This window comes from Malaclemys terrapin, chromosome 2 (genome assembly GCF_027887155.1).
Source record: "Malaclemys terrapin pileata isolate rMalTer1 chromosome 2, rMalTer1.hap1, whole genome shotgun sequence".
Classification (NCBI taxonomy): Eukaryota; Metazoa; Chordata; order Testudines; family Emydidae; genus Malaclemys; species Malaclemys terrapin.
In genome coordinates this window covers 22605504-22627960 of record NC_071506.1, presented here as the reverse complement: position 1 = coordinate 22627960, position 22457 = coordinate 22605504, and the positions used below count along the sequence as shown (strand labels likewise).

The 22457-nt window shown below is 44.7% G+C and overlaps 1 protein-coding gene across 2 annotated transcripts in view; it reads left to right on the top strand.

The window, feature by feature from the left end:
* The first annotated feature begins 708 nt into the window (after positions 1–708).
* Positions 709–22457, top strand: part of ZHX2 (zinc fingers and homeoboxes 2) — a 121421-nt gene continuing 99672 nt past the window's right edge. The window contains exons 1-2 of one of the 2 annotated variants that reach the window (XM_054019216.1): positions 709–1079; positions 6957–7104. The gene's annotated coding sequence lies outside the window, so the exon portion shown is untranslated. The remainder of the gene's footprint in view (positions 1080–6956; positions 7105–22457) is intronic. The other variant, XM_054019215.1, reaches the window with a different exon arrangement.

The following is a 22457-nucleotide window of genomic DNA, read 5'->3' as shown; positions in this document are numbered from 1 at the left end:
ATCTCTCTGTTAGGAGGATGGGCTGGGACCAGGGGGGTACTCGGGGGAGACAGGTAGAATCATGGCTTATTCTGTGTTCTGATAGTAGCGTTTGTGGGTCTGTGGCCAAAAAACCATGCCAGATCTGAGGTGCGGTTCATCCTCGGCTGGATAGTCAAGGTACAGCAGGAACCGCTATTGCTTGCTTGCTCTTTGGGCGGTCGCATTTGGGGGGACTAGGACCAAACACTGACAGTGCCCGGTCCTAGGCCCACATCTGCCTATTTATGCCGCTGGCGCTGTGGGATGCATTGGGATCCAGGTGGGTTTTTTGTTTTTTGTTTTTTTTTTTTTTTGTGTAAGAGGAGCGTCTACACTTGTTCTTTAGCGTTACCATTTGGAGGGTGTGGGGCCAAAAGTGAGTAGGATCCAGGTGCCAGAATCGGAGTTGGGGCGGGGGCAGTTGCGTGGGAATGTGTTGGAGGGGCTGGGATATTTTCGAGGGAGGGGGGGAGACAGTGGTAGTGGTTAGGCGTGTTTTCTATTTCGGTGGGAGAATTTGGGGTCTTGGGAACAACGTTAGCAGGATCGAGGTAGATGCAGGTTTTGGCATATCCAATGATCTCTCTCCTGGCCCTGCCAACTCCTAGTTAAATAATAATAGAAAAAAACTGAAGGTAGCGATAGACGTTTAAGTTACCCAAAAGAGAGAGAACCCCTCCCCCACCACACACATGTGGATAGATCGCAGAGGGGGAGCAATTTTTTTTTTATAATCAGACTCTTAAAGGCGCCTGGGTCAATTCAGTTTCTAACTTTCTCCCAAATAAAGGGACCCCGGTGGAAGAGCCGCTGGTGGTATCGTATGCAAATACGCATGCTGACGTCAGAGATCATGTGGGTTTTGGCGTAGATCCCCACTGATCGAAGGATTTTTTTTTTAAATATTTTATTTTTTTGCTAGTGTTTGTGCTGTTGGGGGGGGAGGGGGGTTTGCCCAGGCTCCCCAGCCGGCTCCCACGTTCCCCAGCGTGGCGAAAGGCAGAGCCCTTCCACTGGGGGAAAGTTCGTGCCGCCGCCTCCTAAAGCCCTGGGCGCAGGTAAGAAACTCCCTCCCCCCTTTCCCTTCCTTTGCACTCACTCCTTTGCAAAACCCCCGACCCGCCAGGGGAAGCGCCGAGGGCTCCCTCGAACCCCTGAACCTCGCTGACCACATGCACTTGCGAGCGCTCCTGCCCCTCGCCAGAGCAGGCGATCGCCAGCCACTCAGACCCAACTTTTCCTCCCCGGCTAGCGCCTTTCGAAACGGGCTCGTGAATGGAACTTCAGCTGGGGAAGGGGGCTGGGGGGGGAGGAGGGAAATTGCAGAAGGGAGAGAAGAAGCTGGAGGCGGGGGGAAATCGGATTTTGTTTAAACGCATCCGCCCCCTCCCCCATGCAAGTTTGGGTGAATGGGGCAGAGAAGAGGAGGAGGAGGAGGAGGAAGGAAAAAAAACATGTCTACGTTTCGCTGTGTCTGTCGACATCAGCAACACAAAATATGGCGTCCGCTTTCGACAGGGCGTTACGTAGAGGCGAGCAGGGCGATTTTTTTATTGCCTTCTTTTAAAAGCTCCCTCTGGTTTAAAGCCAAATAAATCCGCGGAGCTGGGTGCCCAACTGGGGGGGGGGGGGCAGGTCCCCTGGCTCCCGCTGGAACGCGTGGCATTTGCACCGCTCGCCGCCCCACTCCTCTGAGTTGGCAGAGATGGGGGGTGTTATTCTTTCCCTGTGACGATTTGTCCTTAATGTGGTGGCAGGCACCATGACGCGCTGGGGTGCAGCCCCTTTAACAGCTCCTGGTAACTGCAGATAAGAGGTGAGAGAGAGAGGCAGCAGCTGAGATATTGTGTTACAATCATGAGCTCGAGTGTGTTTCTACACCCGGCCCTGAGGTGGGTAGAGGTTGACACCCCCACCCCACCCCACCCCACTACCCCCAAATAAAACTTGCCACGACACTGATCATTCTCCAAACGGAGTTGCTCTCTCTTCTTAGTGCATCCATCTTTCCTCCTTTTAAAAAAAAAAAGTCTCTCTCAGTGGCTGGTGCTTTAAACCATCCCATCAGAGGTTAATCCTCGGTGGTGGTGGTGGTGGTGGTTTCAGTTTTTTGGTTGCAACTTGCTTTTCAAAGACAACGTTAGTAATCCGAGATCTTAGTTAAACTTGTTTCTTGGCTTCTTCTGTCCACTTTTGGGAAGAGTATTCCAGATTCCTGGCAAAGTTTTTGATTTTTCTAAAGCATCACATCGGTGATTTTTGTTCTTTTCTGTCTTGGCTGAGACTAGGAGAAAAGAGACGGATTCCCCCCCGTTGATAGGAATAAAACTTGGTTCTCAGGAAGTGAAGTTGTGATTTGCTGAGGAGTTCCACCTGATTGATTGACTTCAAAGACATGTGGGGGTCTCTGCCCTCAACTGTTTCCTGATTGCCTTTTGTTTGCTTTTACTGTGGGAATCCAGCCTTCTGCAAAGCCAGCTTTTTAAAGGGACATTGTACATTTTTCCCCACCTGGGGCTTCTCTGGTAACTTTTTTGAATGAAAGTTCCTGATCTTGTCAATGCAGATGTTGTTTGCAAACGTTTGGAGTTGTAGAGGAAAGAAGGAGGCCTGCCAAAACAGAAAACCAAACAAAACAAAACTTCTGTGTTAAAATTTTAAGTATAAAGGGGTGGGGTGGGGGAGCTAAGCAGGAGGTATTCAATCAAAAGGTAACTACATTTAAAAGATCTCTGTGTTTCATCATCTCATTACATTTATGTCCAAAATAGCACAAAGCATCAAATGACTACCAAGAAGAATATACATCTTGTAAAATGGCATATTTAACATCACCAGGGTGTTATGAAGCCCTCACAAGTACTTGGGCACCAGTGAAATACTACTTTTCTTTTTTTATATAATCTAAGAATACAAGCAAACATAGTGTGATTCCTTCCCCCTGCTGTCATTTGACTGTGCAGCTATCAGGGCCCAGTTGAGGAAGATACTTTAGCAAGTGCTTAACTTCAAGAACATGAAGCCTCAACTAAATACTTTCCTGAATCAGGGCTTAACACATTAAAAATGACAACTACCTGAACTCCCTTTTTAAAAAGAAATATTCTGGTTGTGTAAGCACTCTCTGATCTATGTTTCATTTTTCAGTTTACGTATAAGTAGTTTGCCTCTGCCCTGTTAATGCTCTGCCTTTATTTGTTACTCTCAGTGCTATGGGTTAGCCTCAGGTATGAGGCACTAACAGTAAAACCACTTAAATTCCTAACTTTAACTATGTATTAATTTCCCCATCAAAGAAAGCAAATATACTTCACAGTATGATAGTTGAAAATTTAAATGCTAAGAAGCCTTTTAAAGTTTTAACACTAGCCTTTATTCTCATTCTACACCCTTTAACCTATTCATTCTTTCCCAAACCTCTACCATATATGGGTGGAAGATTTCACTTGTCATCCCCTCTCTCTGTACCCCTTATGGTCCCAATCTAGGAAAGCACTTAAGCACATGCTTAAATTTGAGCATGTTTATAGTCCAATTGACATCAATATGACTACTCGTGCCTAAAATTAAAACTAAGTTCCAACTTGCTCCTCCACATAAAGAGCAGAAACTCTCAGGTTTTATCCAGTAGCTCATTCTTGGATAAATAATTCCTCTCAAGTTCCAAAAGTCCTCTTCTCCAAGTTACGATAAATATATGATTTCTAATGAGCGTATATCAAATTAATATGTTGGCCCTAGAACTAGATGTTAGTACCATCACGTCAGTTTGTTCTTTTTGCTGGTGAAACTTTATATGAAAAGACTGCTCTTGAGCGTAATAAAGGTATCTTTTTTTTTTTTTTTTTTTTTTTTTTTTTTTCTGAATCCCCAAAGTATCTGATTGCTGTTGACCAGGCCTGGGTCTGCTTGTCCCTGTGCAGAATGTTGATTTTAATGCCAGAAATGACATCACAGTATTTGCATGTATCATGACTTCACTTTTTACTCCCCCTGTTCTTGGATTGTCTCGCAGAGTATCTTAGCTGCAGCACAGTTAATGTTTTGGGTCTGTTTGTGGTGTGGTTTGTTTTTTGTTTTTATCTGGCCCAAATTACTGTTCAGCATGTCCACTGAGTTTGAGGAATAAAAACGGCTACTGACAGTAAATAAAATATGTTGGGTATAATTTACAGCAGTATTGAGCAGGATCGCTGTAAAACCAGATCCCTTCAGAATAAAGGGGATGTCTTGTAGATAATAGGAAAATTAAGTTTAACTTTTCAATGAAAACAGTGATCTATAGATTTTTGGCTTTAAAAAGGAATTTCTTCCATGCTTCAACATTACTTGACTAATGGTGTTATGCCCTAATTTGTGAACCTGTCTGGTGGTAGCATATGTACACTTTTTAAAATAAGTAATAAAACAAAACACAAGAATAACACATAAGGTTTGAATTTAAACCCACCAAAGTAACTCACTGCGTGGTGTGCAGGTATGTTTATGGGTGTCACATCAGCTGTAATTCATATTTATTTTGTTGGTTTATTTTATAAACCATATAAAAATATATCATTCTGAAATTTATTACACATTTGCTTGTTACACAGCGCATATTTGTTTTGGTGCTAAAATACACTTAAGCTGCAAAGACCCTCTTGACTCCCAGATCTGCACTGAAAATATTCTTCATGTGCAACAGCTTTTATGGATATAGTATTCTATTTCCACAGGTCTTAATATGTAGCAAAGCCTGGCTGAAATGAAGAGGGTGTTTGCACCATTCAAGAGAGAGCAGTCTCAACACTACTAACCTCAGTCATTCAAAAATCATCAATCCAGCCCCAAAACATCATGACATTGACTTAAAAATCATGAGATTTTTAAGAACAATATATTTTTGGTTCTTTATACATACCTTGTCATTTTTGAGCCTCTACGGTTCATGTTTTCAAGCTATTCTCTACAGCCACGAGGATTAGAAACTTTCTTTATGTGGAAGCTGAGATTTACGTCTCAGGATTTTATCACTAGTCTCAGTATATGACAATACTTGATTCCGGGCCTGGCCTACACTAAAAGTTAGGTCAGTCCAGCTACATCACTCATGGGTGTGAAAAATCCACACCCCTGAGCAATGAAGTTAAGCCAATCTAACTCCTGGGTAGACAGCGCTAGATTGATGGAAAAATTCTTCTGTCAACCCAGCTACTGCTTTTTGGTGAGATAGATTACTTATACTGATGGAAGAACACTGAAATGCTGCCTCAGTTGTGTGTGCTGCTGTAGCATTTCAAGCATAGACAAGCCATGAGTGCTGTAGTATTGCAGAGAAAGACCCTGTGTAGTATGATTTCATACATTCAGTGTTGGAGAGGCCAGGTAAAGTAGGCACAAGACTACAGCCCAAATTTGTGGAGGCAAGGGGGGAACAATTTTGTTTTGCTTTATTGCCAATGCAGATTTGCACACAAACTGAAAGCACTTCACTCACTTGAGTGAGTGGCTTTGCAGCCTGGCACGCGAGGCCATGGTGCTACTCTCTAAAGTGAATAAAGTTGTTTCAGTTCTTGTGCAAAGCTATACCAGTGGAGGAGTAGGCACAGTCCTCGTGCACAGCTGAGTTTCAGTTGACCAATCCAAACAGAGCCAAGGATAGAAGAGGCATTGGATAAATAACCCACTTCTTTCTCCAGCAAGGTAGGGGCCTAGAAGTGCACGTTTGCCTAGGGCCCAGTAATGGATTAATCTGGCCTTGGGAGAAGACCCTAGATGGGATTGTATATATGTATTCTTGTCAGTGGATTGAGTGAGAAATGCAAAAGCTAAACTGAATGACGTTTGTCACCTTTACAGCCAACAACAGGACACTAATATCATAAGAATAAACTTGACAGAATTCAATTTCTGTTTTATTAATCTTTTTGACTGATAATGTCAATGTTTATTTGTAAGCATTTTTTCTATTTTTATCTATTTAAATTTTCATGGTTGCACAAAATTATGAGTTTTAAGTATTTTTTTTGCTGATTTAAATTTTCACAGTTGCAGGAAATTTGGGGCATGTCAGACAATAATTTATTTAATGAAGTAGCTGTTAAGATTCAAAAAGTTAAAGCTGTATAACCATTAAAACACAAAGTGTCAACTTCGCGCCAAAACATACTAGAGCTTGAATTACGGATAAGTACTTCGTAAGTTCTCAGGCAGCAGTTTTCATAATTCACCCATCTATAAATTTCTATTATTGATGGAAATATTTTTTCATCAACGTGTGTGTACAGTCAAATCGAATCAACATTTACCATAAAAATACTTACCGATTAAAAATTCGAATCTTTCCAACCCTACATAAGAAGTACCTTTGAGGACATGCATTCTAATAGACGAATATATGCATTACAATGTTAAACACACTGCAACCAATGGAGAAAGGATCTTGATATTCACTCATGTGAGGCCACATCTCTGCTTTATGAAATTAAGGTGTTGAGCCAGGATAGACCTATGCTACTGCTGCCATTCAGCCATCCAGGAGCCAGTGGGGATTTTCATGTTTGGCAATGGGAATACGGTGGCAAGGAATGTTGAGGAGGGGACTGGAAGCAAATTGTGAGGCAGCAGATCTATGTATTGTGTACAGTTAAAAACAGCGCACTGGGTGAAATTCAGTTGAGGGCCTGCTGAAAGATCTATGCCTCACATACATCCTGGGGTAAGAGCGTGGATGGTAAATAGAGAACCTCCTTCACACAAATGTGTTTCACCCTGTTAAAAGTACAAGGCTATGGAACCAGAGTTCTGATGACTACATACCCCATGAGAATTCCTTGATTGAATTCTAGCCCCATAATTGGGATGAATGTGTGTTTATTTTCCAGACCTTTGTTTAGAAAGACCTTGGTTAATATTCCACATGTATTTTTGGCTCTCTTGCTCCCCTCTCTCCATAGTGGAATGTTCCACCAGAGGAAAATGGAACAACCAGGCCACCCAGTCAGGCTTCTCTGATGGTGTGAAAGCTGCACGAGCTGATACTCTTATTAAAAAGAGAGCATCGGAACACTGGAGAGCCCTGTGTGTTGAGCAGCTGCCGGGAAGGTACTGTTTGTAAGCCAAATAGCATGGTTGCTGGTGTGCGTGTGATAGGAGCGGTTTGGGCAAGAGAACAGTTGAAATGAAACCGGTGCTCTGCCAAATTGCTCATGATCCCACAGTTGTGAGAATGCAACTGTGCTCTCTCAAGAGTGGGTATTCAAAGGAGAGACTGAGTACAGTTTGATATAGGATCCTGTTGTTCATAGATATGGAAGAAAAGACATCCGAAGGCCAGGTCTACAGTAGGAGCACTTTGCCAGTATAGACATACTGGTGCGCTACACTGTGGGGCACTGCTGACACCAGCAAAACTGCACTCTTGCTGGCATAGCGTATTCCAGCCCCGTCAGTGAAATAAGCTACATCTGCAAAAGAGCAGTTTTGCTGGTGCAACTGCATTTGCATTAGGGGCTTTTGCTGGCACAGCTACGTCAGTCACAAATCACACCTCATCATACCCCTGACCAACATGACTATGCCAGCAAAAATTTGTAGTGAAGACCTAGCCTAAGACATTCCAGTGCAGAGCTGTTTGCTACAGCTGTTGCTGAGACATTTCTTGGTCTCTTCAGATCAAGACTGGGTGCCTTTCTGGAAGTTATGGTTTAGCCAAACACAAGTTGTTGTGCTCAATATAGAGTGGGTGAAATTTAATGGCTTCTGATATACAGGAGAGCAGATTCAGCAATTCTCAAACTGTGGGTCGGAACCTCAAAGTGTGTCGCGATCCCATTTTACTGAGGTCGCCAGGGCTGGCTTAGAGTTGTTGGGCTGAAGCTCGAGCCCCACTGCTTGGGGCAGAAGTCCAAGGGCTTCAACCCTAGGTGGCAGGGCTAGGTTACAGGCCCCCGGCCTGGGGCTAAAGCCCTTGGGCTTTGGCTTTGCTCAGGCTTTAGTCCCCCCTTTCTGGTGTCATGTAGTAATTTTTATTGTCAGAAGGGGGTCATGGTGCTATGAAGTTTGAGAGCCCCTGGATTAGATGATCTACTGGTCCCATCTAGCCTTAAACTCTATGAATCTAAGAATTTCCCAGTGGTTTGTCCAGGCTAGTTTTAAATTTCTCAGGGCTCTGCTTGGGTGGCTGTTCCACACCCTAATATATCTTTCTTGCTGCCAGGAAATTTTTCTGATATTTGGGCTCAGTTTTCCTTTCTTAATTTGGACCCATTAGTCCTAGTTTTCCTCCCTTTGCCATCCTAAATAATTTCTCAGTTTATTATTTGCACCCTCCAGTTAATTGTAGATTTCAGATCCTCTTTTAGTTGTCTGTTGTTTTAACCAACTATTTGTTAGTAAATGCTGAAACTGTTTTTACTCATTTGGGCTTTGAACAGTAAAACAGATTCTGAGAGCTTTTCTGACCTGCCTAAGCGAATGATCAGAAATAAGGACGCTTAAGGTTACTTTACACTGCTTTTTAGGAGTTAGTTAACCTACTGTCTAGACTGGTGTAGGGAAGATGAAAGAAATAGCTTTTGGTACATCTCTTATGACAGAAGTTGTCATGTGAAAAATGTGATTCCTGCCTTTTTAAACAGAATCTTTGTATTTAACACACACACATAAAAGAAAAGAGCTAGCAGTTAACTCTGTAGACAGCATGGAAGGGTTTGATACAAGGCTGAAGAAAAAAGCCCATGGACCTTTTGACCTAGGTGTTCTTTTCCCCTGCTCTCCGAGCTTTCTGGAATTTTTTCCCCCCTCCTCATCTCTAAACTTATATCTCATGCTTGTTAGTTTCAGTTACATAATGTTACACTTCAGTAAGATGTTAGAAGCTGGAGATTCTTGCACCTTTAAGGAAGGGGAATATATATATATATATTTTTTTTAAAAGCCAAAGAGTAGAAAGTTTCATCTCACTTTTGAGGTAACATGTGTTCTGTATTTCAAAGACTCCATGGTTAGAAGCTGTAAGGACTAATCCTGCAAGGTTTTGAACACCTTCAGCTTCCATTGAGCATCTCTCAGGTACAAGCCCTGGCTCACTGAAGGCAGGCGATTATCTCTCACTAAACAAAGTCTGAATAGTTCACCTGCAATGTTGTTTGACATGATATTTTTTCACCACCAAAGCAGAACTGTGTTGTTGAATTCCTCCTGCCACTAGCTGTAAGTTACTGCAGAGAATTTTTCTCATCTCTTGTCTCTACAGATATGCTGAGAATGCATCTATGGTGCAAATTTTATTGCTAATGTTCTTCCACATGTTGATATGGCTTCCCTGAAACTTACGAAATATCAAGTTATCATAGAGAGAAGGGATTCTGATCTTGGTTAAAGTAAACACGCTGCGTTTCTCCAAAAAAAATCTCAATTCACTCTTTTGGAGCAGAGTGACACTAGGTCAAATCTAATTTGTTTCCTGTAATTCAGAAGAAAGGATGTTGTTTTAAATAGTTGGCTCCCTTCCATTGAAAGCTTTTGATAGTAGCAGACTGCTATAAAGGATACACCCCCTTGCTGATTGTCATCACCTTCAGTCTTCGTGCTGTGGATGTCTTGCAGCAGGCTGACTAACAGCCACCCATGTCCTGGGTCAAATGTAGTCATTGATGCTGTACTGCTTGGTTCATGCTCTTACTGATGATGGGCCTAGGCCACACTAACCATTAGGATCCATTCTAGTATGCTACGTTTATGATGCTGCTATCTCCTAGCTCAGATCTAAAACAAAATAGGAAGGGATCACGATCTAGTGATCAAAGCACAGATTGGGAGTGGAATCTGGGTTTGGTTCCTGATCGCACATTCTTGCTGTGTAGCGCTGGGCAAGTATCCTAGGAACTGATTTCAGAAGTGCTGAGCACCGGAAACTCTAAGTGACAGTAAGGGGGGTGAAAGGAATGAACACCTTGGAAGATGAGGCCTTGGGCTTCTCTTTGTCTTCCCTTTTTATAAAATAGGGATGATCATACTTATCTCACTGGGGTGTTGTGAGGTTCATTCACTGTAACCTTACTTGGACATCTTCGGATGGAAGGTACTAGATATTGTCTACAGTGGGGAGCAGAGACATCTGTCACTTTGGAATAATCTGGATTCCCATGTAGATAATTCTCCTCAGTTTGCAAGAGGAGGCTAATGCCATTTGGGGAAGGACAGGATTGTGTTGTGACTCAGCACTGTCTAGATGTCATTATCCCCTAGCTCCATCTGATTTTGTTCTTGCAGATCCTCTGTGCGTAAACCTGGGATGTCAGCCTCATTTATGAACTGTTTGTCCTCTGTAAAGTTCATTGAGAAAGCAATCTTGAACGTCTACAGTATTCACGCCCTGGAACAGTACAGCCAGTCTGTTAGAGAAGAGACGTCCCATTGTCCCCACCCATTCCCTTGTTTTAAAGGATTCAATTGTTTTCTTCTTTTAGGAGTACAGGTGATCAAATGTTTTGGAAAAAAGCATACACTTTTCATACCAATAAACAGGTTTGAGGGAATCCTCCATCTAGTGGCACTATCCACCAGAGAAGCCTGAGAAAGTTTTTATCTTAAAACAATATTTTCCTGCCCACTCTGTCTAGCACAGCCTGGCTTACTGGAGGAACAGATTGTGAAATTTTTCTTAAAGGGGATTGTTTGGGATGGAGGTGAAGAAGGAGCAAATAAAGGAAGCTGTTTTCATAAGATGCCAAATTGGGAACAAAATATCTATGCAGACTTAAAAATTGCAAGTGCTCTTTACATTATCAAACTCAATATTTATTGGTAGCTCCACCTCCTTTACCTGCGGAGTCTGCAATTTCTTGCATTTGTCTTTGAAAACATGATCCCAGTTGCAGTTACCAGCAAAGGTGCATTATGGGATTGGCAGGCCATTGTGATCGCATTGTTTGGTGCAAGACAAGTGCAGATTCCAAACCCCCGATCTTAGAAGGTTAGGAAAATCCATCTACTCTTTAAACTCTTTTGCTTTCGAGCATACAGGTATTTGAAACTCCCTCAAATCCCCTTGTGTTCTGTTACTGTAGTAGGTCCTAGCCGGGGCTCGACCCTTCCGGACAGGAGGGGAGCCACACCGACTCACTACTGTGGGAACAAGCAGTCAGTTAGTCCCGAAACTCCGGCTCTTTAGTGCAGAGTCGGAGCAACCACAGTTAAAGCTCAGACCCTTGACTGCAGGGGCTGAGCGAGCAAATAGATCAGAGCCCAGGCCCTGGATCAGGGCGGGGCAAACACAGTTAGCTCAGGCCCTTGGTTGCAGGGGCTGAGCGAGCAGACAGTCAGAGCCCGGGCCCTGGATCAGGGCGGGGCAAACACAGTTAGCTCAGGCCCTTGGTTGCAGGGGCTGAGCGAGCAGACAGTTCAGAGCCCAGGCCCTGGATCAGGGCGGGGCAAACACAGTTAGCTCAGGCCCTTGTTTGCAGGGAGCTGAGCGAGTGAATAGTTCAAAGCCCAGGCCCTGGATCAGGGCGGGGCAAACACAGTTAGGCTCAGGCCCTTGTTTGCAGGGAGCTGAGCGAGTGAATAGTTCAAAGCCCAGGCCCTGGATCAGGGCGGGGCAAACACAGTTAGGCTCAGGCCCTTGTTGCAGGGGCTGAGCAAGCAAATAGTTCAAAGCCCAGGCCCTGGATCAGGGCGGGGCAAACACAGTTAGGCTCAGGCCCTTGTTGCAGGGGCTGAGCGAGCAAATAGTTCAAATAAGGTACGCCTAGGCTTCTGTAGCCGAGCGTTGGGTGAGGGGGAAGCCTGCCACCCGTGCGGAGGGTGGCAGGGGGGAACGCAGGCCCACCCACTCCACTGCGTTCCAGCCCGGGGCCCTAACAGCGGTTGCTGCCGCTGCTGGTCAGTGGGGTATCCAGACCGCAACACACTGACATAGGCTCACACTCAGTTGCAGCCGGACCGGGGTCGGCTACCCCCGGGCTACTTCCGTGATCCCCCTCAAAGCCTACCTCGTTCGTTGCGCCGGGATCGGGCCAGTCCACCTGCATGGGCTCCTCTCTGCCCGGGCTCGGCGGCAAGTCTGGTAGCTCTGCCGGGAAGTCCGGCCAATGGTCCTCAGGCGGCTCCTCTGGATAGCAGCAGGGGCGAAGGGGTTCGGGTCCAGTCTCACCCTCAGGGTTAGTGGGGTGCGGTTCCCAGGGATTCTCCCAGTAGCGGGCGTGAACGGGCTCCGGCGGCTCCTCCTCGTAGCGGGCCCGGGGTAGCTCAGGCCAGCTAGGGTCCAGGCCTCGGTCTTCGACGGTCTCCTGGCCGGGAGCTCCCGGCCGCACGTCTGCTCCCTCCGGTGGCTGGCCACCGACTGAGCTCTGGCGGCCGGCCTTTATACTTCCTGTCCCGCCCCTTGACTTCCGGGGGGCGGGGACAGGCGGTGGTGGTCCCACCCACTCTGGTGCCTGCACGTGGGCTCCCTCTTCCGGACAGGAGGGGAGCCACACCGACTCACTACAGTTACCCATTTGAGACCTTCGCCTTTCTCAAAAGTTATTTCATTTCAGAAACTTTTCATGCTTGCCATGTTGTAGAGATTTGCCTCTCGGGAGAGACTGACTGAAGCCTTGTGGTTGTCGACTAACTTGGAGAGTAGAATCTGCTCTTCAGGATGGTTGTCATCCCGCTCATTGGTGATAGTCCTTCTTTAGCTCCATTTTGATTGAGAGCACCCTTAATCCAGATGATCCAGCCAGATGTGAGAGTATTCATGGTATCTCCAAGTACGCAGAGAAGGAATGTCACAAGCTATCTTGTGCTAAACCGTACAAAAGATCTTCGCTCCATCCCGTCTCTTCTCAAATACCAGAAGATCACAGCACTGTCTTGTGCGTATAAATTAATCTCATGAAATCTGAACTTTTTCTTCTTCACTCTTGCATTTTTACAAGTGCACTGTCTCGTTATCGCTAAAGCTCTATGGGCAGGCAGCTAAATTTCCTCTTCTGGCATTGGAAGGATCAGAGGGTTGAGACTTGCCTGTAGGTCTTAGTTTCTTGACAGGCCTTTCTAGTATCCTTTCCATTTTCCCCCACTGCCACTGTTTTCTAGTGCTCTGTGTCATGGCAATGAGTTTGCTAGAGGGAGCTGCTCATGGGTGACGTGACATTGGTCTCCCTCCTCAGACTGAACACATTGCTCCATAGAGTCTCTTTTAGTCTGGGAAGGGAGGGACCAAGCTTAGCTCCCATTTCTGAAAATATGACCAATATTTGGGTGCCTAAACGGGAGCTGAGCTCTTTTGAAAATCTGGCCCTGATTGTGAGTATAGAATTCTTTTGTAAATTCTGGCTTTACTGACCACATTGTTGGGAAAACACCTGGCTCTCTCCAAAAGTGGTAGGGGTGTTTGCCACAGTGGCAGACTGTATAATGGGGTTGCCTGTGATGGTAGGGGCCCTCGAGCAGGGCTCAGCAGCCCTAAGGCTCATTTTTGGTTTTCGGCATATGTTCCTAAAAGCTAGGGTTGCCAATTTTGGTTGGATGTAGTCCTGGAGATTATCACATGATATAATCTTTAATTAAAGATTAATCTTTTTAATTCTTGGGGGCTCCAGGCCAAACCTGGAGGGGTGGCAACCCTACTAGAAGCCCATGCTTCAGGGTTACAGCCATCCACCTGCAGGGGTTAGGAAGAAATCCCCCCCCCCCCCCCCCCCAGGCACGCACACACACACAGTGCATTCTGGTTGCATCCGAAGAAGTGAGGTTTTTACTCACGAAAGCTTATGCCCAAATAAATCTGTTAGTCTTTAAGGTGCCACCAGACTCTTTAGTGCATTCTGGGTTTAGTTTGGTTTGTTTCTCCTTCCTTTGAAGCATCATGGCCACAGCTGGTGAAGGGACATTGGACAGGGTGAGCCAGGGCTCTGAGGTGGCACTGAGCCCTCCCTCTCTCTGATGCTTGCCTGGCTGGTTCTTGCTCACATACTCAGGGTCTAACTCATTGCCATATGTGGGGTCAGGAAGGAGTCTTTCCTCCAGGCTAGCTTAGCTGTGCCATTGGGGGCGGGGGTCACCTTCCTCAGCAGTGTGTGTGGATGCAGGTCACTTGCCAAAATTATCTGGCTATATCTCACTTAATCATTTCCCTGCCGTTGCAGGGGCCTCAGGCACAGGTGCACCTCGGTCCCTCCTATTCTCTCTGTGGCTCATAATAGTCTAGCCTCTTGTGGGCTGTCATACATTGGTCTACTTTCCATTGTTGGGTTTAATATGTGGGAGGTGTTAGTGGCTTGTGTGATACAGGAGGTCAGAATGGATGATCTGATGGTCCCTTCTGGCCTTGAACTCTGTGACACATCCGATTACAGTTTGGGTGACTAGCATTCTGCCTAAATTCACACTGCAGTTCCAGGCGGATATTTCACTTACTGTCCTAAACTTTTGCTGTGAGCTACTGAGTAGTTTTTACTTTCCATTTCAGAGATGAGTAAAGGTCTTTGTGAGGCAAAGGGTAAAAGAGCTTTGTGATCCTTTGGGGAGAAAAGGTGGTGTATAAGTGTAAGTCTATTTTTCAGTGAAGCTCTAGGTTTATGTGAGATAAATGCAGATCACAAATAAGATGACAAGTGGTATGTTTGTCTCAGGATTAGGGAGTTCGGGACTTCCTATATCTGCAGCTCTGTTATTGGAGTCCTGAATAAATTGTTCTCCTTCAAGTATGATGTGAAATGCTCGGTATGTCCAGGTTAAAGCCTTTTGCATGGTTCCCAAAGCCAAAATTGCTGTCTGACCGTGATGGACACGATAGGATACTGTCTTGAACCGGGTCTTCACTTTACTTTATGTACCTTTTAAAGCCTCTATTTATATGTACGCTCTAATCTGCTGCATCCCAATAGTCTCTCATCCCTTGGACAGGTTACATTTCTAAGCTAGGAGCATTCCGGTTGTAAAATCACATTTGACGGGTGCAAAACTAACGTCCCATCCAAGAACTGGACTTTGTTTCCTGACAACAAGGAATTAAAAAAAAAAAAAAAAAACCCCTATATATTTACCATTATTTGTGCCCACTTGTTCAAGCAAAGTCGAGTCCTAGAAGGCCAAATAAAATGGAAGTAATATCAGGGCTCCTCTCTATTGGAGTTCTGCAATTGGAATTCCAACAGCATTACCCAGATCCCCTCCAAAAATTGATGGATTCTGTACTGTTTTATTAAGTGGAATGTAATAGTTGCTTCTTCACTGAAAAGGTATATAATGTGACTAGTGTGTAGCCGCACCGCTGCTGTCTGGACTAAAAACCTTTGTGTCATAGGTACTATACTGCAAACAGATTCTCCTGTAAGCACAAGTGGTAGGAAGAATGTGATTTTTGGAGTAGGAAGATGAGGTGGGTTTTAGCCCTACTTTCTCCAAGGGTTTCATAGGAACCAGTAACAAATGTAAAGTGGTCATGGATGTTTTAGAATATCAATTTGTTAAAATACCTATATCCGATGCGTCCTTTACGCTCACAGATTGCCTGGTATCGGCAGTGCCTTGTGCTAGGTAAGATTTGGTCCCTCTGGTTCACATCTTTGTATCATGCTTTTTCTCAGTAATGAGGCGGTTTTGGAAATCAGTCTGGTTTTGTTAACACCATTGGAGATATGAATTCCACTTCTTTCCTCTCCTCTCCCTTCCCCCCTCGCCCCTCCTTTTTGGATCTCTAGATGGAGGCAGTTACCTCATGCTGTAATGTTATGCTGGCATCCCACTTGTTTCATGCAGCTAGGCACTGCAATAGCTTCCTTCTGGAAAACCTCCCCCACACTAGCTTTCTGGCATAGATCAGTTGGGAGACCATTCTTCTGCTTGAATCGGTTACAGCTGGCCTGCACAACAGAGCAAAGGGACTGTGCATTGACATGGTTCATTATTACTCTTTTTCAAAGTACAGACTACTCCTTCTGAAACATCACTTGCCTTTCAGTCTCACCAGTTGGGTCTCTTTTTGGTGGCAACTTGGTACATTTTTGGCTTGCCCGAGTGTCACTGGCGGTTTACTGTGTTTTAAAATCTGTAAGCAAAACAATACACGTACAAAGTACTGAAAAATCAGCAGTGTGCATGGTTAATAACCCACCCTTCCGGTCACTTACAAACCCCCTACCCCTAAATTCATATCTGCGAATCTCATTATGTTTGTTTATTTTAAAATAAAGCAGTTATATTAATACAGGAGGCCAGTTAAAATGCATCTGAAGTCAGTTAGGTCAGTGGTTCTCAACCAGGGTACACGTACCTCTGGGGGTACACAGAGGTCTTCCAGGGGGGTACATCGACTCATCTAGATATTTGCCTTGTTTTACAACAGGCTACATAAAAAGTACCAGCGAAGTCAGTACAATCTAAAATTCCATACAGACAATGACTTGTTTATATTGGTCTATGTACTATACACGGAAATGTAAGTACAATATAAAAAAATCGATTGTAATAGAAATAATGTAAAATGATAAAGTAAGCAATTTGTCAGTAACAGTGTGCTGTGACACTTTTTTGTATTTTTATGTCTGATTTTGTAAGCAAGTAGCTTTTAAGTGAGGTGAAGCTTGGGGGTAGGCAAGACAAATCAGACTCCTGAAAGGGGTACAATAGTCTGGAAAGGTTGAGAGCCATTGAGTTAGGTGACATTTTTGTTATTAAACTTCTCTGGCTGTTCTGTACCTCTAAACATCTCTTTTCAAAGATGTAAATATTGTTTTTTATTATTTTTTAAAAACCCACGTACATCTGGGGTTGACAATTTTTTTGTATGCAACGTTTCAGCCTAATGTGATTTAAACCGTTTTAAGGTATTAAAGTCTTTAAATGAAGGGTTATCATCAATTTAGGAGATTCCACACTTAAAATAAGAAAAATGTTACTTCCCATAGGTTTTAAAGGGAAGCTCTTGTGAATTTGTGGCTAATTATGCACTTTATTATTTGGTCTAAGTGATAAATAATTATTTGAGAACAAAAATTACTAGAAATTTACAATAATACATTCCTATTTTAAAGGGCTTTATACATCGAGGATTTAAAAAACCAAAACCAAAACACCTCTCTTCTGTACTGAAACTTGACAGGTAGCTTCTCATTGATGTGGAGGGAAGATGACTATTTTTGTTTAATACTAGAAAACAGCTAATTTTATAGCAGTGCTCATTCAGAGGAGCCCAAACTCTTACCTGAAAATGCTGTTTAGGGTATAATTATTTTTGGTGGGGGAGGGAAGAAAATATTCTTGCTCTGCCTTTTCAACATGCACATGCGGGTTCCTTAGTCCAAATCTTAATTAGTTTTGTTTGCAAAACACTGGGCCAAATGCTGCACTCGGTTGTACCAGAGAAACTCACTTTTGCACTGGTATAACAGAGACCAGAAGTTGGTCAATAGTTTTGCAAAGACAACTCTCTTTTTTACATTCTTCCCAATTAATCTAGAGCTCCTGAAAGGTTCTGAATTGATAGCCCTCCAAAGTGCTCTGTGTAGCTTCAGAACAGGTACAGCTCATGCAGCAACAATGAAAGCTTCCCCACGCTGCCCTGCGAACAACCTGGAAGGAACTTCTCCTAAGGGCAAGAATGCAGGTCAGTTTCATTGCCAATTCAGTTCTTGGCCTGTCTTTTGAGATGGCCCATTTTCACACCAGTTGTAGTTATTGGTATTAATGATGAACACCAGTGGTGCCAGGTCTGGAGCAAGCCCGATAGGGCAGCCCGCGTCCTTCCCTCCCCACTGAAGCACTGGCTGCCCCCATTCTTTCTCTCCCCCTGCTCCCTCCCCCTTCGTCCCCCCTCTTCCCTGCTAGCCGGGGCACGTCTGCTGTGCAGGGAGTCCCCCTCCACCATGACTCCGGCCGCGCAGGAGGTTTTTGTTTTTTTTCCCTGCTTTGCCACTCCAGCCGCGCCGCCGGTTGTTGTTTTTTTTTCTTGATTTCTGTTATTAAAACAAACCTGCAAATACACCTTTTGGCAGTCTGCTGTTAGTATATGGGGCCTGATTCCTCATTCCTTATTTGAGTAAAACATCCATTCAGAGAAAGGAGAGTTTTGCCCAAATAGGAAATGCTGAATCATAACCATCGTCCCGGTGGGTCTAATAGCTTCAGGTACTGAGCACCCTCAAATCCCTTGGACTTCAATGGAAATGAAGAGTGCTTAGTACTTTCCAGGGCCACTGCAAATGCACATGAATGTATAAACAAGGGAATATCAAGTAGGAGTAGGGCGGTGAGTATTACCTCTGCATACAGCACCAGGGAGACCAATCCTGTAATACTATGTCCAGTGCTAGTGTCCATTTTTTAAAAAGGATATTGGAAAAACTTGGAGAGGGTTGCAAGAATGATCCGTGGTCTGAAACAATCTAGTGGACAAAGATATAATAGGATCCAATGACTGGAAGCTGAAGTCAGAACATTTCAGACCAGAAATCAAGGCAAATTTTTACAAGTGAGGGCAACCAACAAGTAGATACCACCATGGGAATGGATTACAGATGTAGTAAAGCTTTTATCTCTTGGGGTTTTAAACCAAGAATGGATAACTTTAGAAGAGATGCTCTAATTCATTGATTCTCAACTTTTTCCATACCATGGCTCCCGTATAGCATCAGAAAAATCTTTCAGAACCCCCTTCCCATCTAGCCCTAAAGACGGAAGATGGTTGCAAGCCCTGAAACCTGTTTGAGACCTCACCAAGGGTTGCAACTCAGGCTGAGAACCCACACTCTAGTGCAACCACAAATTAGTGGGCTAAATGCTGGGTGAAATTCTATAGCTTGTACCCAGCAAATAAGTCTGACTAGGTAATCATAGTGGTCTCTTCTGGCATCAAACTCTACAACACTACAGCTAGTCAGATTTTTGTCTGGGGTAGTTGGGAAATGGTTGGGGGATGGGAGCTGAACACTCACCATGAAAGGTCCTTACTTTAAGGGTTAGATGAGGAAATAACTGCAGAAAAAGATATTTCAGTTGGCTCCTTTCTGCAGAGAGCGTCAAATTCAAAACCGGTGTAAACTGATGCAACTACTCTGGTCAGTTAGGGTTACCATACGTCCGGATTTTCCCGGACATGTCCGGCTTTTTGGGCTTCAAATCCCCGTCCGGGGGGAAATCCCAAAAAGGCGGACATGTCCGGGAAAATCGGGACATGCTGGGCCGGCGGTGCTGAGCCGGGGACCCGGGGGTGCTCGGCCGGGGGCCGGCCCGGGGCCAGCATCCCAGGGCCCGAGCCGACCCAGGCTGGAGACGCCGCGGGGGCCAGACTGGGCCGCGCCTCCTCCCCCCCCCCCTTACCTGCTTCAGGCTTCCCGCGAATCAAATGTTCGCGGGAAGCAGGGGAGCAGGGCCGGCTCCAGGCACCAGCTTCTCAAGCAGGTGCTTGGGGCGGCCGCTTGGGAGAGGGGCGGCAGGTCCAGGTATTCGGCAGCAATTCGGCGGACGGTCCCTCACTCCGGCTCGGAGCGAAGGACCTCCCGCCGAATTGCCGCCGCAGATTGCGATCGCGGCCGCGGCTTTTTTTTTTGGGGGGGGGGGGGGGTTTGGCTGCTTGGGGCGGCCAAAACCCTGGAGCCGGCCCTGCAGGGGAGGGGGCAGAGTTGGGGCGGGGACTTTGGGGAAGGGGTGGAGTGGGGGCGTGGGTGGTGCTGGGGGCGGGGGCGGGGCCCTGTGGAGTGTCCTCTTTTTGGACACTCAAAATATGGTAACCCTATAGTGAGTGGAACGACACCTGCCTACAGTCAGTCTGAATTTGGCTCATCCGTTGCAGCTCAGAACAAGTAAATAGCTAATGCTCCTAGAAGGCTCCGTCTAGGAGAGCTTTGCACAACTGAGAACTGTGGGATCTTACCATGTGTCTTGAGTAAATTGCACTTGTCATATTGCTTTGATAAGTAAGGAACAGCATTGATCTGCTCGGATGGGGTAACTGAGGAAGGACTCCTGCCATTCTTGCACTGTACTGAATGGGCAAGCATTTCTACTCTTGCTTCCCCTCGCTCCAGCCATAGCTGTCTCATCAACTATTAATGACCTGCTCATTAATGCTATAGAGGGCTAGGACCAAACTTGCAAGTTTTCTGGGCTCTTTCGCATAGTGAGCAAGTTATAAATATTTCAGGAAAGGGCAAGAGCAACAGCAGATAACATGCCTTCAAGTTTCATTTGGTATTATTATTAAAGAGCTCATGAATATGAACAAGGCAGTTTCTTTCTTCTCTCTTTCTGAAGTTGCACTGCACATCTCGCTGGAGGGTCAAACAGCCTGCCTACAATTGACAATTTTGAAGCACCAGCGAGTCAACGGGTCCCAAGCTGTATGTTTGTCATACGCTCCAAGCTAAGTTCTGTAACAAAGCAGATGCATAACCAAAGGAATGCAACCTACATACTTGTCCCCATCTTCCCACAAAGTTGCAGCTAATTTGTAAATGGTCTGCCGTTGCTGTAGGGTTTGCCTCTGATATCAATGTGAGTTTTAGACGTTAAACCAATTAAGCCTCACAACAACCTTATTAAGTTGAAAGTATTATTATCTCCCTTTTATGGGGAGATGGGGAAATTGAGGCACAAAGGTTAAACGGTTTGTCCAAGGCTGAGTTGCAGTAAGTCAGCCAGGGCTGCATGTGGTTTTTCTAAATTTTGCTCAGGCTTTCGATTAAATAGCATTCACCACTTCCTCTCGCCGGATTGATGCCTCCGGCTCCATGCTCTCTTTTCTGTCGTCCTGTTTTTATGAGTGGCTCTGGTGAGACATACAGATTGACACAGTAATCTCTCCATCTGCAGTTAATATCACCCTGCCATCATGATCTTTTATTAAGTTTGGTCACAGGGAAAACCTTTTGGTAAACAGTCTGACCACATGAACATACCTTTTCTATAATTACTCTTTATAATTCTCAAGTTCCATGTATTTTGCTGTTATATATTCGTTCTTGTCTCGTCTAGTCTGCCTCTCAATCTGTGTGCTCGGTTCCTTATATTCTCTCCTTTGTTTTCCTGTCTCCAAGCCATTTTTTTCCCACTCTGCATCCTTTTTCCACCAGCTCAAACACCTTCTCAGTTAACCATCGTGCAGTCCAACACTGACTTTCCTGAATGTGTTCTTTGGCAGTTTCAAGCATAATGGTTTTCAGTTTATTCCAGGTTTTGTTGGGGGTTGCTATCTTTTCACCTGTGCCAATGCTTTACATGCATTTTGGACAGAAGTTATATAAGTGCTATTGGGGACTTATTATAGGACGGTATTAGGGGTAGATAACATACCTGCAGAATTGTTAAACGCTGGAGAACCAAATGAAAGGAATTTTTCTGCCCTTACCGAAGAAGGGAGACATATAACGGTGTAGTAAATATCGTGCCATCTCCCAGATTATGCACACAAGCAAAATCCCTGTTCTTCATAATTCAGGATCACATGAAGCAAAGAATAGAAGCAGAACTACCACCACAGTAACCTGGTCTCAGAGAGGGCTGAGCCACATATGACCAAATCGCAAATATCCACTGAAAAATGCAGAGAGTACGATTGCCTATTGATCATGTGCTTCATTGACGACGACAAAAGCATTTGATATTGTCTGACACAACTGTCTTTGAAGGACACTGGCAGACATGGGGATTTCATACCAGCTCACTGAGCTCATTGCAAGTCTCTACCAACCACAGACCACAGTGCAAACAGCAGTAGGCCACAGAGAGTGGATTTCCATACGACCGGGTTTAAGACAAGGGTTTATTTTGCCCCTAAGCCTCTTTGCCATGTACACAGAATTTATTATGAGAAAAGTCTTGGACAGTTTTGAGGAAGTGGAAGGACTTGGATTTCCACTGGTGGATACCGCTTAACCAAGCTCAGACCTGCTGATGACACGATGCTCTTTGCTACAACCACCAATGCAGCACAACAAATGTTGGAGTCTGCAAAAACAGTTAACAAGGAATATGGACTATTCCTGAATGCGACAAATAAAATGCATACACATTAACACAACTAGCAAAAACAGGATGTAAGCAAACATCACAATGTAGTGGACAAGCTGCACAGGCAGTACATGGGTTTTTAATTTTCTGGGGTCATATGTTCAACCTAAGAGGCTAGGGATGATCTGCTTCGCTATAGCCTCCCTTAAGAAAGTATGGGGAAACTGTGGCATTTCAACATGTACGAAGGTGCAACTGGTGAAAAGCCTAATTTTTTCCATAGCAATTTATGGATGTGAATCATAAGACGTTAATGCGGGAGACAAGAAAAAAATTGAAGCCTTTGAAATGTGGTGCTGGCAAAGACTCTTGTGCATCTCCTGGATGGAAAAAAAGATTGTTAGAAGTATTACTGGATAGAAGCAAACACTGATGTCCAATGCAAATTTATGTACTTTGGCCACATTAGGCATAGAAATAGAAATCCCCTTGAGAAAGTTTATTATGGAAAGAATGAT